At 37.8% G+C, this 13342-nt stretch overlaps 1 pseudogene; it reads right to left on the bottom strand.

Annotated features, from left to right (window-relative positions):
- Positions 1 to 1587: 1587 nt before the first annotated feature.
- The window catches only part of LOC114895347, a 64198-nt pseudogene continuing 52443 nt past the window's right edge, over positions 1588 to 13342 (bottom strand).

Genomic DNA, 13342 nt, shown 5'->3' with positions numbered 1-13342 from the left:
CACAGAAGCCAATAAAAAGATCCTGACTGGCAGTGCAATCCCAACATCTCTCAAGGCCTGCTTGCTTATAGAGACTAGAATATGTCAAGTTGAAGAAGTGACCTATTTGGTACATACAACAGAGCAAACTGGAGCAAAGAAGTTATGGATTAGAAAACTAACCACCCCCACAAAAAAAAAAAATTCTGGAAAAGCTAACTATAAAGAAGCTATCTTGAGGTCATGAATCACAGCTAATTTTATCACAGAGCCAGGATGAATTGTGTGTTTGTTTGTGCCTGTTGTGTCCTCAGTCAGATTATATACCCCGAGAGGACTGAAACTGTATAAGAGATGTCTTATACATCTCTTTGCTTACACATCACATTGATGGGTACATAGTAGGGTATATAATTATATTTCCATCCAGCTAGTGAGCATCTGAAATTACTTGAGATTTCACATCTGGGGTGGGGGTGGGGGCTAAATAAATTTAGTTTAAATAAATTTTGGTTAGTTTAAATAAATTTTTGCCTTAATAGAGTGTGAAGAATGAACCACCATAACCCTAGAAATCTAAAAAAAAAAAAAAAAAAAAAGGCAAAGATATTCTTTTCCTTGTTGTTCTTTTATGAGATAGGATGAGATGTCAAAGGCCAACTATGAGGAGGTAGAAAATATGCAAATATCAAGACAGATTAATTTCTAAAAAGAGAGTCAACTCATCCAAATTACTGTCTCTATTGAGGAAATATGGTTTAGTTTACCTTTCCAAGGTCTCAATCTTACAGTGGAGGCAATGCTTCAAGAATCTGGTAGGCATGATAGGTAGATGAGAAAAATGGTCTTGGTTTCAGGGGAGTTATTTTCACCTGTTTTTTATGATATAAGCCAGTGGTTTCATCGATGAGGGAAAGGGAATAAAAAGGGCTTAACAAGGTATATGGGCTCAGTCAAGGAAAGTGAGATTTAAGGCAAGCTCCTGTCTCAGCAGGAGTTTGAAAACAAACAAGTAATGACACAAAACCCTTTCTTATGGCCTCAGTGAAAAGAGTGAGGGTTAGAACAGAATTATCCACCTCAATAGGCAAAGATAGAGAGAGGAAAGACATAATAAAATGCTCTCAAAAGGGCATCTTTTTGTGGGAACTCACAAAAGATGGAATAATTCTGAATGTGAGGATCAGAGAAATTTTCATAAAAGAAGCTCAGCAAGTATCCAGTACAGCAAAGCAGTCTTAATCTCAGCTCTAGACATTCGTCTGAGGGTAGCCTGGCACTCATTAGTGAAGGACAAATTCAGGGATTGTGTGAAGTCTTCAGAGCCTGCAGCCAGGGTAGGCCAATACTCACGGTGGAGCTCCTCTTCGAAGGAGTAAGAAATCTGCACTCACAAATATGTGAGAAGAAGCAAATGACATGTGTCTTTCAATTCAAGTTGTTCATAGAAATTGCTTTTTCTCTTAAAGCAGTAAAAAAAAAAAAAAAAGGTTGAATTTCTTTCCAATCAACCAAGCTATATGAATAGTGTCTAGATAGACATTGTCTTCCAGGAGTAGCCGTTATGAAAAGGGTCTCGAATAGATTGTTTTGCCTTATGGAGCAAAATTACTCTTTCCCAAATAAAAGGCCTAAAGATTGGAAAAGAAGAAATACAATGGTCGCAGTCTCTGCGCTCCCACTCTGGAGCCCACAGCCTTCCACAGCCCATGCCAGTGACTCGGACCCCGCACCCTGAGAGTCTTTGTTAGTGGATGTGGTGGCCCAAGGCACCACAGGGGCAGGTTGAAAAGATCCGACGGTAGCACCACTTCGACCAATTTCATCCTCAGACAGGAGGAAGACAAAATGTAAAAAGCCGGCATCTCTCCAGGTCAGCTGAGGGCCGGACACTGGGAAGGAGGTGCACCAGCCCCGAGTGACAGGCGGAACCCTGACAACGTTGAAACAGCCCCGGGCTGAGTGGAGGTGAGAAACAGGCTCAGGGAGATTTGGGCTGTGCCTGGGTTCCCCAACCAGCAAGAGACTGAGGCATCACTTCATCCAGTTCTTCTGACTTTAAACCCTTCTGCTCTCTCAAGTGTTAGGTGCATGCCACACCCATGTGGCTGACAGGATCTTGGTGTTCCGGCTGGGTGTCAGGTCTAAGTCTCTGAGGTGGGAGAGCTGAGTTCAGGACATTGGACCACCAGAGACCTCCAGGCCCCACGTAATATCAATTGGCAAGAGCTCTCCCAGAGATCTCCATCTCAACACTAAGACCCAGCTCCACTCAATGACCAGCAAGCTCCAGTGCTGGAAACCCCATGTCAAACAACTAGCAAGACAGGAACACAACCACACCCATTAGCAGAGAGGCTGCCTAAAATCATAGTAAGTTCACATACACACCAAAACACGCTACTGGATGTGGTCCTGCCAACCAGAAAGACAAGATTCAGTCTCATCCACCAAAACACAGGCACCAGTCCTCTCCAAAAGGAAGCCTACACAACCTACTGAACAAACCTTACCCACTGGGAGCAGACACCAAAAACAATGGGAACTATGAACCTGCAGCCTGTGAAAAGGAGACCCCAAACACAGTAAGTTAAGCAAAATGAGAAGACAGGGAAATACACAGCAGATGAAGGTTAAAAACCCACCAGACCAAATAAATGAAGAGGAACTAGCAGTCTACCTGAAAAAGAATTCAGAGTAATGATAGTAAAGATGATCCAGAATCTTGGAAATAGAATGGAGAAAACAGAAGAAACATTTAAAAAGGACCTAGAAGAACTAAAGAGCAAACAAACAAAGATGAACAACAAAATAAATAAAATTAAAAATTCTCTACAAGGAATCAATAGCAGAATAACTGAGGCAGAAGAATGGGTAGGTGACCTGGAAGATAAATACTGGAAATAGCTACTGTGAGCAGAATAAAGAAAAAAGAATGAAAAGAATTGAGGACAGTCTCAGAGACCTGTGGGACAACATTAAACGCACCAACATTTGAATTATAGGGGATTTTAGATCAATATTTTAGATCAAATATAGATCAATGGAACAGTATTTACACAATCATAGTAGGGGACTTTAACACCCCACTTTCACCAATGGACAGATCATCTAAAATGAAAATAAAAAAGGAAACACAAGCTTTAAATGACACATTAAACAAGATGGACTTAATTGATATTTATAGGACATTCCATCCAAAAACAACAGAATACACTTTCTTCTCAAGTGCTTATGGAACTTTCTCCAGGACAGATCATATGTTGGGTCACAAATCAAGCCTTGGTAAATTTAAGAAAACTGAAATTTTATCAAGTATCTTTTCCGACCACAACGCTATGAGACTAGATATCAATTACAGGAAAAATTCTGTAAAAAATACAAACACATAGGTTAAATAATACAGTACTAAATAACCAAGAGATCACTGAAGAAATCAAAGAGGAAATCAAAACAAAAACCTAGAAACAAATGAAAATGAAAACACGATGACCCAAAACCTATGGAATGCAGCAAAAGCAGTTCTAAGCGGGAAGTTTATAGCAGTACAATCCTACATCAAGAAACAAGAAAAATCTAAAATAAACAACCTAACCTTACACTTAAAGCAATTAGAGAAAGAAGAACAAAAAACCCCAAAATTATCAGAAGTAAAGAAATCATAAAGATCAGAGCGGAAAGAAATGAAAAACAAGTGAAGGAAATGATAGCAAAGATCAATAAAACTAAAAGCCGGTTCTCTGAGAAGATAAACAAAATTGATAAACCATTAGCCAGACTCATCAAGGACAAAAGGAAGAAGACTCAAATCAACAGAATTAGAAATGAAAAAGGAGAAGTAACAACTGACACTGCAGAAATAAAAAGGATCATGAGAGATTACTACAAGCAACTATATGCCAATAAAATGGAAAACTTGGAAGAAATGGACAATTTCTGAGAGAAGCACAACTTTCTGAGACTGAACCAGAAAGAAATAGAAAATATAAGCAGACCAATCACAAGCACTGAAATTGAGACTGTGATAAAAATCTTCCAACAAACAAAAGCCCAGGACCAGATGGCTTCACAGGTAAATTCCATTAAATATTTAGAGAAAAGCTAAGACCTATCCTTCTCAAACTCTTCCAAAATATAGCAGAGGGAGGAACATCCCAAACTCATTCTACAAGGCCACCATCACCCTGATACAAAAACCAGGCAAAGATGTCACAAAAAAGAAAACCACAGACCAATATTACTGATGAACATACAGGCAAAAATTCTCAACAAAATACTAGCAAACAGAATCCAGCAACACATTAAAAGGATCATACACCATAATCAAGTGGGGTTTATCCCAGGAATGCAAGGATTCAATATATGAAAATCAATCAATGTTATACACCATATTAACAAACTGAAGGATAAAAACCATATGATCAACTCAGCAGATGCAAAAAAAGCTTTTGACAAAATTCAACACACATTTCTGGTAAAAACTCTCCAGAAAGTAGGCATAGAGGGAACTTACCTCAAGATAATAAAGGCCATATATGACAAACCCACAGCCAACATCGTTTCAATGGTGCAAAACTGAAACCATTTCCTCTAAGATCAGGAACAAGACAAGTGTGTGCACTCTCATCACTATTATTCAACATAGTTTTGGAAGTTTTAGCCACAGCAATCAGAGAAGAAAAAGAAATAAAAGGAATCCAAATTGGAAAAGAAGAAGTAAAGCTGTCACTGTTTGCAGATGACAAAGTTTGATGATATTATACATAGAGAATAGTAAAGATGCTACCAGAAAATTACTAGAGCTAATCAATGAATCTGGTAAAGTAGCAGGGGTACAAAATTAATGCACAGAAATCTCTTGAATTCCTATACACTAATGAAAAATCTGAAAGAGAAATTAAGGAAACACTCCCATTTACCATTGCAACAAAAAGAATAAAATACCTAGGAATAAACCTACCTAAGGAGACAAAAGACCTGTATGCAGAAAACTATAAGATACTGATGAAAGAAATTAAAGAGGATACAAACAGATGGAGAGATATACCATGTTCTTGGATTTGAAGAATCAACATGTGAAAATGACTCTACCACCCAAAGCAATCTACAGGTTCAATGCAATACCTATCAAACTACCCATGGCATTTTTTACAGAACTAGAACAAAATATCTTAAAATTTATATGGAGACACGAAAGACCCTGAATAGCCAAAGAAGTCTTGAGGGAAAAAAACGGAGCTGGAGAAATCAGACTCCCTGACTTCAGACTATACTACAAAGCTGCAGTAATCAAGACAATAAAGTACAGGCACAAAAACAGAATTATAGATCAATGGAACAGGATAGAAAGCCCAGAGATAAACCCATGCACCTATGGTCAACTAATCTATGACAAAGGAGGCAAGGATATACAATGGAGAAAAGACAGTCTCTTCAACAAGTGGTGCTGGGAAAACTGGACAGCTACATTTAAAAGAATGAAATTAGAACACTCCCTAACACCATACACAAAAATAAACTCAAAATGGATTAAAGACCTAAATGTAAGGCCAGACACTATAAAACTCTTATATGAAAACATAGACAAAACACTCTATGACATAAATCACAGCAAGATCCTTTTTGACCCACCTCCTAGAGAAATGGAAATAAAAACAAAAATAAACAAATGGGACCTAATTAAACTTAAGAGCTTTTGCACAGAAAAGGAAAACATAAACAGGACAAAAAGACAACCCTCAGAATGAGAGAATATATTTGCAAATGAAGCAACTGACAAAGGATTAATCTCCAAAATTTACAAACAGCCATGTAGCTCAATATCAAAATAACAAACAACCCAATCCAAAACTGGGCAGAAGACCTAAATAGACATTTCTCCAAAGAAGATATACAGATTGCCAACAAACACATGATAGGATGTTCAACATCACTAATCATTAGAGAAATGCAAATCAAAACTACAGTGAGGTATCACCACAATCCAATCAGAATGGCCATCATACAAAAATCTACAAACAATAAATGCTGGGGGGGGGGGGAGGTGGGGAGAAAAGGGAACCCTCTTGCCCTGTTGGTGGGAATGTAATTTGATACAGCCACTATGGAGAAGAGTATGGAGGTTCCTTAAAAAACTAAAAATAGAACTACCATATGACCCAGCAATCCCACTACTGGGCATATACCCTGAGAAAACCATAATTCAAAAAGGGTCATGTACCACAACGTGCAGCTCTATTTACAATTGCCAGGACATGGAAGCAACCTAAGTGTCCATCGATGGATGAATGGATAAAGAAGATGTGGCATATATATACAATGGAATATTACTCAGCCATAAAAAGAAACAAAATTGAGTTATTTGTAGTGAGGTGGATGGACGTAGAGTCTTTCATACAGAGTGAAGTAAGTCAGAAAGAGAAAAACAGATACCTATGCTAGCACATATATATGGGACATAAAAAAAAATTGTTCTGAAGAACCTAGGGGCAGGACAGAAATAAAGACACAGATGTAGAGAATGGACTTGAGGACGTGGGGAGGGGGAAGGAAAGCTGGGACGAAGTGAGAGAGTGGCATGGACATATATACACTACCAGATGTAAAATAGGTAGTGGGAAGCAGCCACATAGCACAGGGAGATCAGCTCTGTGCTTTGTGTTCACCTAGAGGGGTGGGATAGGGAGGGTGGGAGGGATACGCAAGAGGAAGGGGATATGAGGATATATGTATACCTCTAGCTGATTCACTTTGTTAGACAGCAGAAACTAACACAACAATGTAAAACAATTATGCTCCAATAAAGATGTTTTAAAAAAAGAAAAGAAGAAAGAAAGAAAGAAAGAGAGAGAGAGAGAGAAAGAGAGAGAGAGAAAGAGAGAGAAAGAAAGAAAGAAAGAAAGAAAGAAAGAAAGAAAGAAAGAAAGAAAGAAAGAAAGAAAGAAAGAAGGAAGGAAAGAAAGAAGGAAGGAAGGAAGGAAGGAAGGAAGGAAGGGGGAAATAAAAATGTCTTTGGCAGATGACATGATTGTCTATGTAGAAAATACTTATGTATCTACAAAAAAAAGGAAAATAGCTCCTAAAATTAAGTAAGTTCATCAGGGTCACAGAATACAAAATCAACACACACATATCAATCATATTTCTATATGCAAGCAACAAATTTGTGGAGACCAAAATTTAAAATATAATGCCATTTACAATAATTCCCCCAAATGAAATTCTTAAGTAAAGCCTAAAAACAAGAAAACTGTACCAGATCTGCAGGCTGAAAATTATAATATACTGATGCAAGAAATCAAAGATGATCTAAATAAATGGACATATTGTGTTCATAGGTTGGAAGATGTAAATTCTCCCCAAATTGATATATAGGTTTAATGCAAATTCTATAAAATCCCAAGATCTTTGTATGTATAAAAAATTTACTATAAAATTTATATGGAAAGGCAAAGGGACTAGAATAACTAAAACACTTTTGAAAAAGAATGAAGTTGGTGAAATCATTCTACCAGGTGACTGACTTACATAGGTACAGTAGCCAAGACAGTGTGAAGAGGTGTAGATCAATGGAACAGAGCAGAAAACCCAGAAATAGACCCACACAAATATACCTAATTTAATTTGGACACAAGTTCAAGTAAATTCAGTGTAGGAAGGATACACCTTTTAGCAAATGGATGTGTAAAAAGAACTATGTTAGGAATGGCTGAGACATGACCTGAGGACCTCCATGTTATGCTGCCCATACTGACTTTTGCTGGACATTCTAAATTAAAACTGCAATTTAACAGTTGCTGAGTTGCTAAAAAGAAAGAACAAGGCTGACAACTGGAATTTTTCTGGACTAAAGAAAACATACCTTTCCCTAGCAGTAAATGAGATGCGTTCCATAAGCCAATCATATGGATAGAATAATTTTACCCTCCAATCCCATTCTTGGTAAACACTTGGTATAAGCCTGCATTAACTCCCCACTTTTTCCTATAAAAACCCCTGCCCATTTTCCTCCAGTGGAATACTATTCTGGGTTCCTCCAGAATCTGTGATCTTCGAATTGCAATTCAAAGATGAAATACACTGCCTTTTTTCCTCTTTAGAGTTTGTGGTCCTTTTGGTTGACAGATGTTAAGAGGATGAGAAGATAAGCTACAGACCGGAAGAAAACATTTGCAATCCACATATCTGACAAAACAAAAAACAAAAAAAACCCTTGTGTCTAGATTACATAAATGACTCTTAAAACTCAACATCAAAAAGATTTTTCAATTAGAAAAATGGGCAAAAGACATGAACAGACATTTCATCAAAAATGACAAGACAAATGGCAAATAAGCATGCAAAAAGATGTTCATCATCATTAGCCATTAGGAAAATGCAAAACTTAAAACCATAGTGAGAAATGACTATACACAAATTAGGATGACTGAAATAAATGGTGGGGGTGGAGTGACATCAACAAGATGGAATTATAGGGATTTCTAGTGTGCATCTCCTCGCAGAAACATCAGTTTGAACAACTATCCACTCACAAAAATAACTTTATAAGAGCTAAGAATTTCAGCTGAAGGATTAGAACACCAGGGTGAAGCACAGAAGTAAGAAAAGATGCATTGAAGACGGCAGGAAAGGCAATTGCACATTACTGCCCTGTCACTCCTCTCCCAACACCAGGCAGCCCACAGAAACCCTCCCTGTGGAGGGAAGGAAAGCGAAGGGAGTACCAACCTTCATCAGGGACCCAGCGCCAGGCCCACACCAGCCCTGACTGTCTCCCCCAGGGAGCCGTTCCTGTGGTCCCAAGCTCAGGGCAGCTCCCACGAACCCAGGGTCCCCATCCCAGTATCACCAGGCTCCAGGCAGGCTCCCAAGGACCCAGGCTCCTGGCCCGCCCCAGTGCCAGGTGGCCCCTGCAGCCTCAGCCTCCAGGTCCATCTCAGTAGTCCCTGGCGACTGGCTAACTCCTGCCGACCCAGGATTCAGGCTTGCCACGCCCACCATTGGATTTCAGGTGAATGTTCCACCTAACAATTTGTTGTTATGCTGACTTTCTTTGCCAAGTATTTCTCTCAGAGACCTGGTGAGGTGGCATCACTATATCCTGGGAAGAATTCATATACTTTGGGCTTCCCTGGTCATAACACCACCATAATAGCATTTTTATTTCAATGTTAACACAATCATGTGTCTTGCTTAAACCAATCTATTGTGAATTGTTCAAAACAGCAGTTTTGGGGTGGAACTTCCCCCTGAAATCCAAGAGAAGAGAACTCAGGCAAACTGGGCTGGGTACAGGCAGCAGCCAGTTTTCCTAAGTCATCTGGGTTCTATTTCAGGGACTCCATCTCCTGTATGACTCTCAAACTAGTATCTCTCCTCCTTGGAAAGAGCAATGAAAATAACAGAATGAGGAGCTTGATAGTATTTTTGCACTCAAGAAATTACAGAATTTTCTATTTGAGATTTTATTTTAAAAAGAGAGGAAAGTACTTACTTGAGTAGAATTAAGCTGCATTATGGATTGGACTGTCTTCATTTATTTTCTGTTCATCCATTGTAACTAGTCACCATCCACTACTAAATCTGAGCCTATTTGTATTCTGGTTCCTTCTCACCACTCTTGTTCTGAGTCATTGTTTTGATCTGCTTTCCAGTCCTGTGCTGATCTATGTCCCAAGCTGACCCATGCTGGGTCCATTTAAGTGGATCAGAGCTGCTGTGCTTACTGCAAACACTTTTTGTTTCTTCTTCCCCAGTTGCTCAGCATGCAATCCTTAAATTGTCATGTCTTGATCTTCATTATTCTGGCTATATTTGTTAGGATCTATGCAATGCTGAATTGATAGAGGTACATCTGCATCACTTCATGTCCCCCTCTGGTAATGTCTACTACAAAATGCTATATAAGGGCGGGGTGGGGAGATTAAAGATTGTTAAGAATAAGCGTATTTTGCGTGGAATTAAGAGGTCAGTCTTGTTAAATATGAGAGTTCTTCTTGATGAAAATGAAGGGGCTGGAAGATGGGTGGAGGTAGAGCTCCATGAATAGAGAGGTTATCATGAATTTAGAAGAAGGAGAGCCAAAAGATGAGGCTCCCGATTTTCTCAGTAAGGGGCAGGCAGGGCTGTATTTAGAGGTTTCTGGGTGTTGAGAACACCTGGAACATACATACCAGAACAGTTCCCTCCAATGAACTTTCTGCAAGGATGGAAATTTTCTGTATCTGAAAAGTACAATTTGGTAGCCACTAGTCACGTGTGGCTATTGAACACTTAAAGTATTTTGTGTGACTGGGGTATTGAATTTTTAATTTAATTTTAATTAATGTAAAGAGCCACATGTGACTAGTGGCAATCATATCCAACTGCACAGTTCTAGAGAAAATAAACATTGCATGATTAATTTGGGCACTAGAAATTGCAGTTTATTTGATTTATATAGGCACCCAAGCCAGAGATTAAGACAGAATATTTACTTCTGTGGTTGGGAATTTTGTTTGGCAGGTAGTGTGGTAAAAATATGTCTTCTAAAGCAGTTAATTTAAATACATTTCACTTCTTTTATCAGTACAATCCTGTCATCATTAAGAACACAAAACACTACCTTCTCTGCATTCTTTTATGAAAGTTGTTCTATGGTATCAGTTCTATTGATATTTAAAATACTACCTACTCAATAAAACACAAAGTTCTGTGTGGGCAGGAAAAAAAATGCTATATATACTGCTGGAGGGAAGAGTGGGGGATGGTTATGAGTTTCTAGATATGGGGAAAGTAAAATTACTTTGGATTCTACTTAGAAAACTTTCCATGGTCTTTGGAGGCAACTCCTTCCTTCCACTGACCCATTCTCCAGGTAGAAGCAAGGGAAGAAAATTAACCAAAATAACTGGTACCCATTTTTTTTTATTTGAGACCCTCTTAGTTCTGTGTACTCCTTATGGTGTTAAGGACTGACTTCACCTTTTCTCATTTTCACCCTAGAAACTCTGGAGAAATATGAGCTGCTCTTAAGGCATCAGGTAACTCTGTACACATCCTCTGTTTACTCTGGCCCTGTGGTTGGCTAATGGCTGAAATTTACTAATAAGCTAAAGATATTATTAGTGATATTGAGAAAAAACTGAGATCCTGAATTTAACAAGGATAGAGGTCAAGTGAAAGGCAAAGACACTGCATACAATACAGAGATGAATGACAGCTATAGTCTTAATAAGAGTTTCAGAAAAGATTTTGTGTGACTTCTGACTCAGTCAACAGGAAATGTGACAGTTTGCATTTCATATCTGAGACAGAACAACCTGTCACTTAGAAATATTTGGGTCAATAATATTAGCTGAGAATAAAATCATGATGTGAACGTGAGAATGATTCTAAATAAACTAAACAGAAAGATTCCAAGGGCAAAAATTTTCCTCCTTTTTCTTCAAATTTATGTATAAATATGCTGCCACAATGAGACTGCTAGATAATATGTGGTTTATGAATTTCATCTGGATTAGAAAATCATTAGATTCTCTGCATCGTTACAATGTGATGACTTTTACTTTCAAACATTTAGAGCTGTTAGCAGGAACAAAAAAATGATCTCTTAAGGAAGCATATGTGAGATGGAAAAAAGATGATTTGGGCATATACTGGTATAAAGAAAAAGAGAATAAACTGAAATATTTAATTTTTCAACAAAATGACTAAGGACTTAGATTCAAGCAATTTTCTATTTAAACTTATCTTTTAAAAAATAACATACTTTATAGATCTTTGGGCTCGAAAAAAAGGTTGTGGCTATGTACAAATATTCTGCGATAAAATAATTAAAGTCACATACGTGTAAATATTTAAGGCAGAGTTGTCTCTGTTTACCATAAATCTTGGACCAAATTCATTTGTTCTAAAACGGATGTCACATTTCAATTTATTGTATACTCACAGTGTGGCTGACAGAGGTTTTTGCCCACGCCCAAAACTCTGCTGCACTGTCTAGGCAATGCTTTATTGTATCTTAAAGGGTTCCTTCTGCAGAAAAAAAACTGAGCTGCCTCGTTCTGGCTCCTCTTGCTATCCTGCAGTTTTCTATTTGCACTCTCCAGCCTGGGAGGTTGCAACACAGCAAACAGTGCTACCCTGCTCAGAGATCTGCTATGTTTAAAGCTCCTTGCTCTGGATTTCCTGTTTAAAGATTAAGAGATTTGATAAAGATATATTGGTCAAGCTTTCATTTTAAATCTGTCCAAAGTCCTTGACAGAGTGGCCATTTTACTAACAGCACTCCATTTGTCTTAGGATCATAACATATGTTAGATTTCCAGTGTTATTCAATGATTATCCAGTCCAGCACCCGCAGTTTACAGATGAAGAAACTGACGCTCAGAGAGCTGAAATGAAATGTTTAATTTCTGGGAAAATAAATTTCTTATATTCCTGAAAACCCAAACCCCAAGTATAAATTCTGCTGTCAAAAAAATCATCAGGGAGAGTGAGTTGCTGAGACCGTGTCGCCATTGGATAAAGGACTCTCTTGGGAATAAAAGTTCTTCTAAATAATCCTTCCTTTTTTTCTTGGTCTCAGATCAAGGAATGGATGAATGTTGGGGAAAAAATGCACATAACACATATGCATTTAAATTCAGAGTACCAAGTTTCTCTGAAGTTCACTGATAAATACTCTAGGTTAAGAATCCCTATTCTAAACTGTCTAGATGAATGTCAAGAACATTCATTATATTCTGAACTAATTATTGCTTTTTTCCTATTGATATTCATTGAGTTCTTACTATGTTCTAGGAGCTTTACATATATTTAGGTATTCAATCCTCTTAAAAATTCTGCAGACCATCACTATTATAATACTCATTTTACAGATGATGGCATTGAAACACAGAGACATTAAGTAACTTGACTAAGGCCACAGAGCCAATAAGTGGTAGTATCAACATATCAATTTGCTAATTTAGGTTGTCTGGCTCCATAACTGAAACATGCTTTTAACCACTAGGTAATATGATTTATCGAGTATAACATGTCAATCACTTTTGCTAACTATTTTAAGTTTTCCAAACCCTCTGAGGAGGTTGTCATTATTATTTCCATTTTTTAGATCAGGAAATTGAGGTTTATAGATATGAAGTCCAATGTTGATAAATCTAGTAAGTTATAGAACAGAGAACTGGGCACAGATCTTCTACCATATAGTGCAGTGTTATTTTCTCTGTAGCAATCCTGTCCAGTAGAACTTTCCACATTGATGGAAATGTCCAGTATGATAGACACTACTCACATGTGGCTATTCAGCACTTGCATTGTGACTAATGTTAACTGAAGAATTTATTTTAAATTGTATTTAATTTTAGTTTAAGTAGTCATA

This window comes from Monodon monoceros, unplaced genomic scaffold, assembly GCF_005190385.1.
Source record: "Monodon monoceros isolate NGI ecotype Baffin Bay Population unplaced genomic scaffold, NGI_Narwhal_1 Super_Scaffold_14, whole genome shotgun sequence".
In the NCBI taxonomy this organism is placed as follows: Eukaryota; Metazoa; Chordata; class Mammalia; order Artiodactyla; family Monodontidae; genus Monodon; species Monodon monoceros.
Note: the sequence above shows the minus strand (reverse complement) of the source record. Positions and strands in the feature narration are given on the sequence as shown.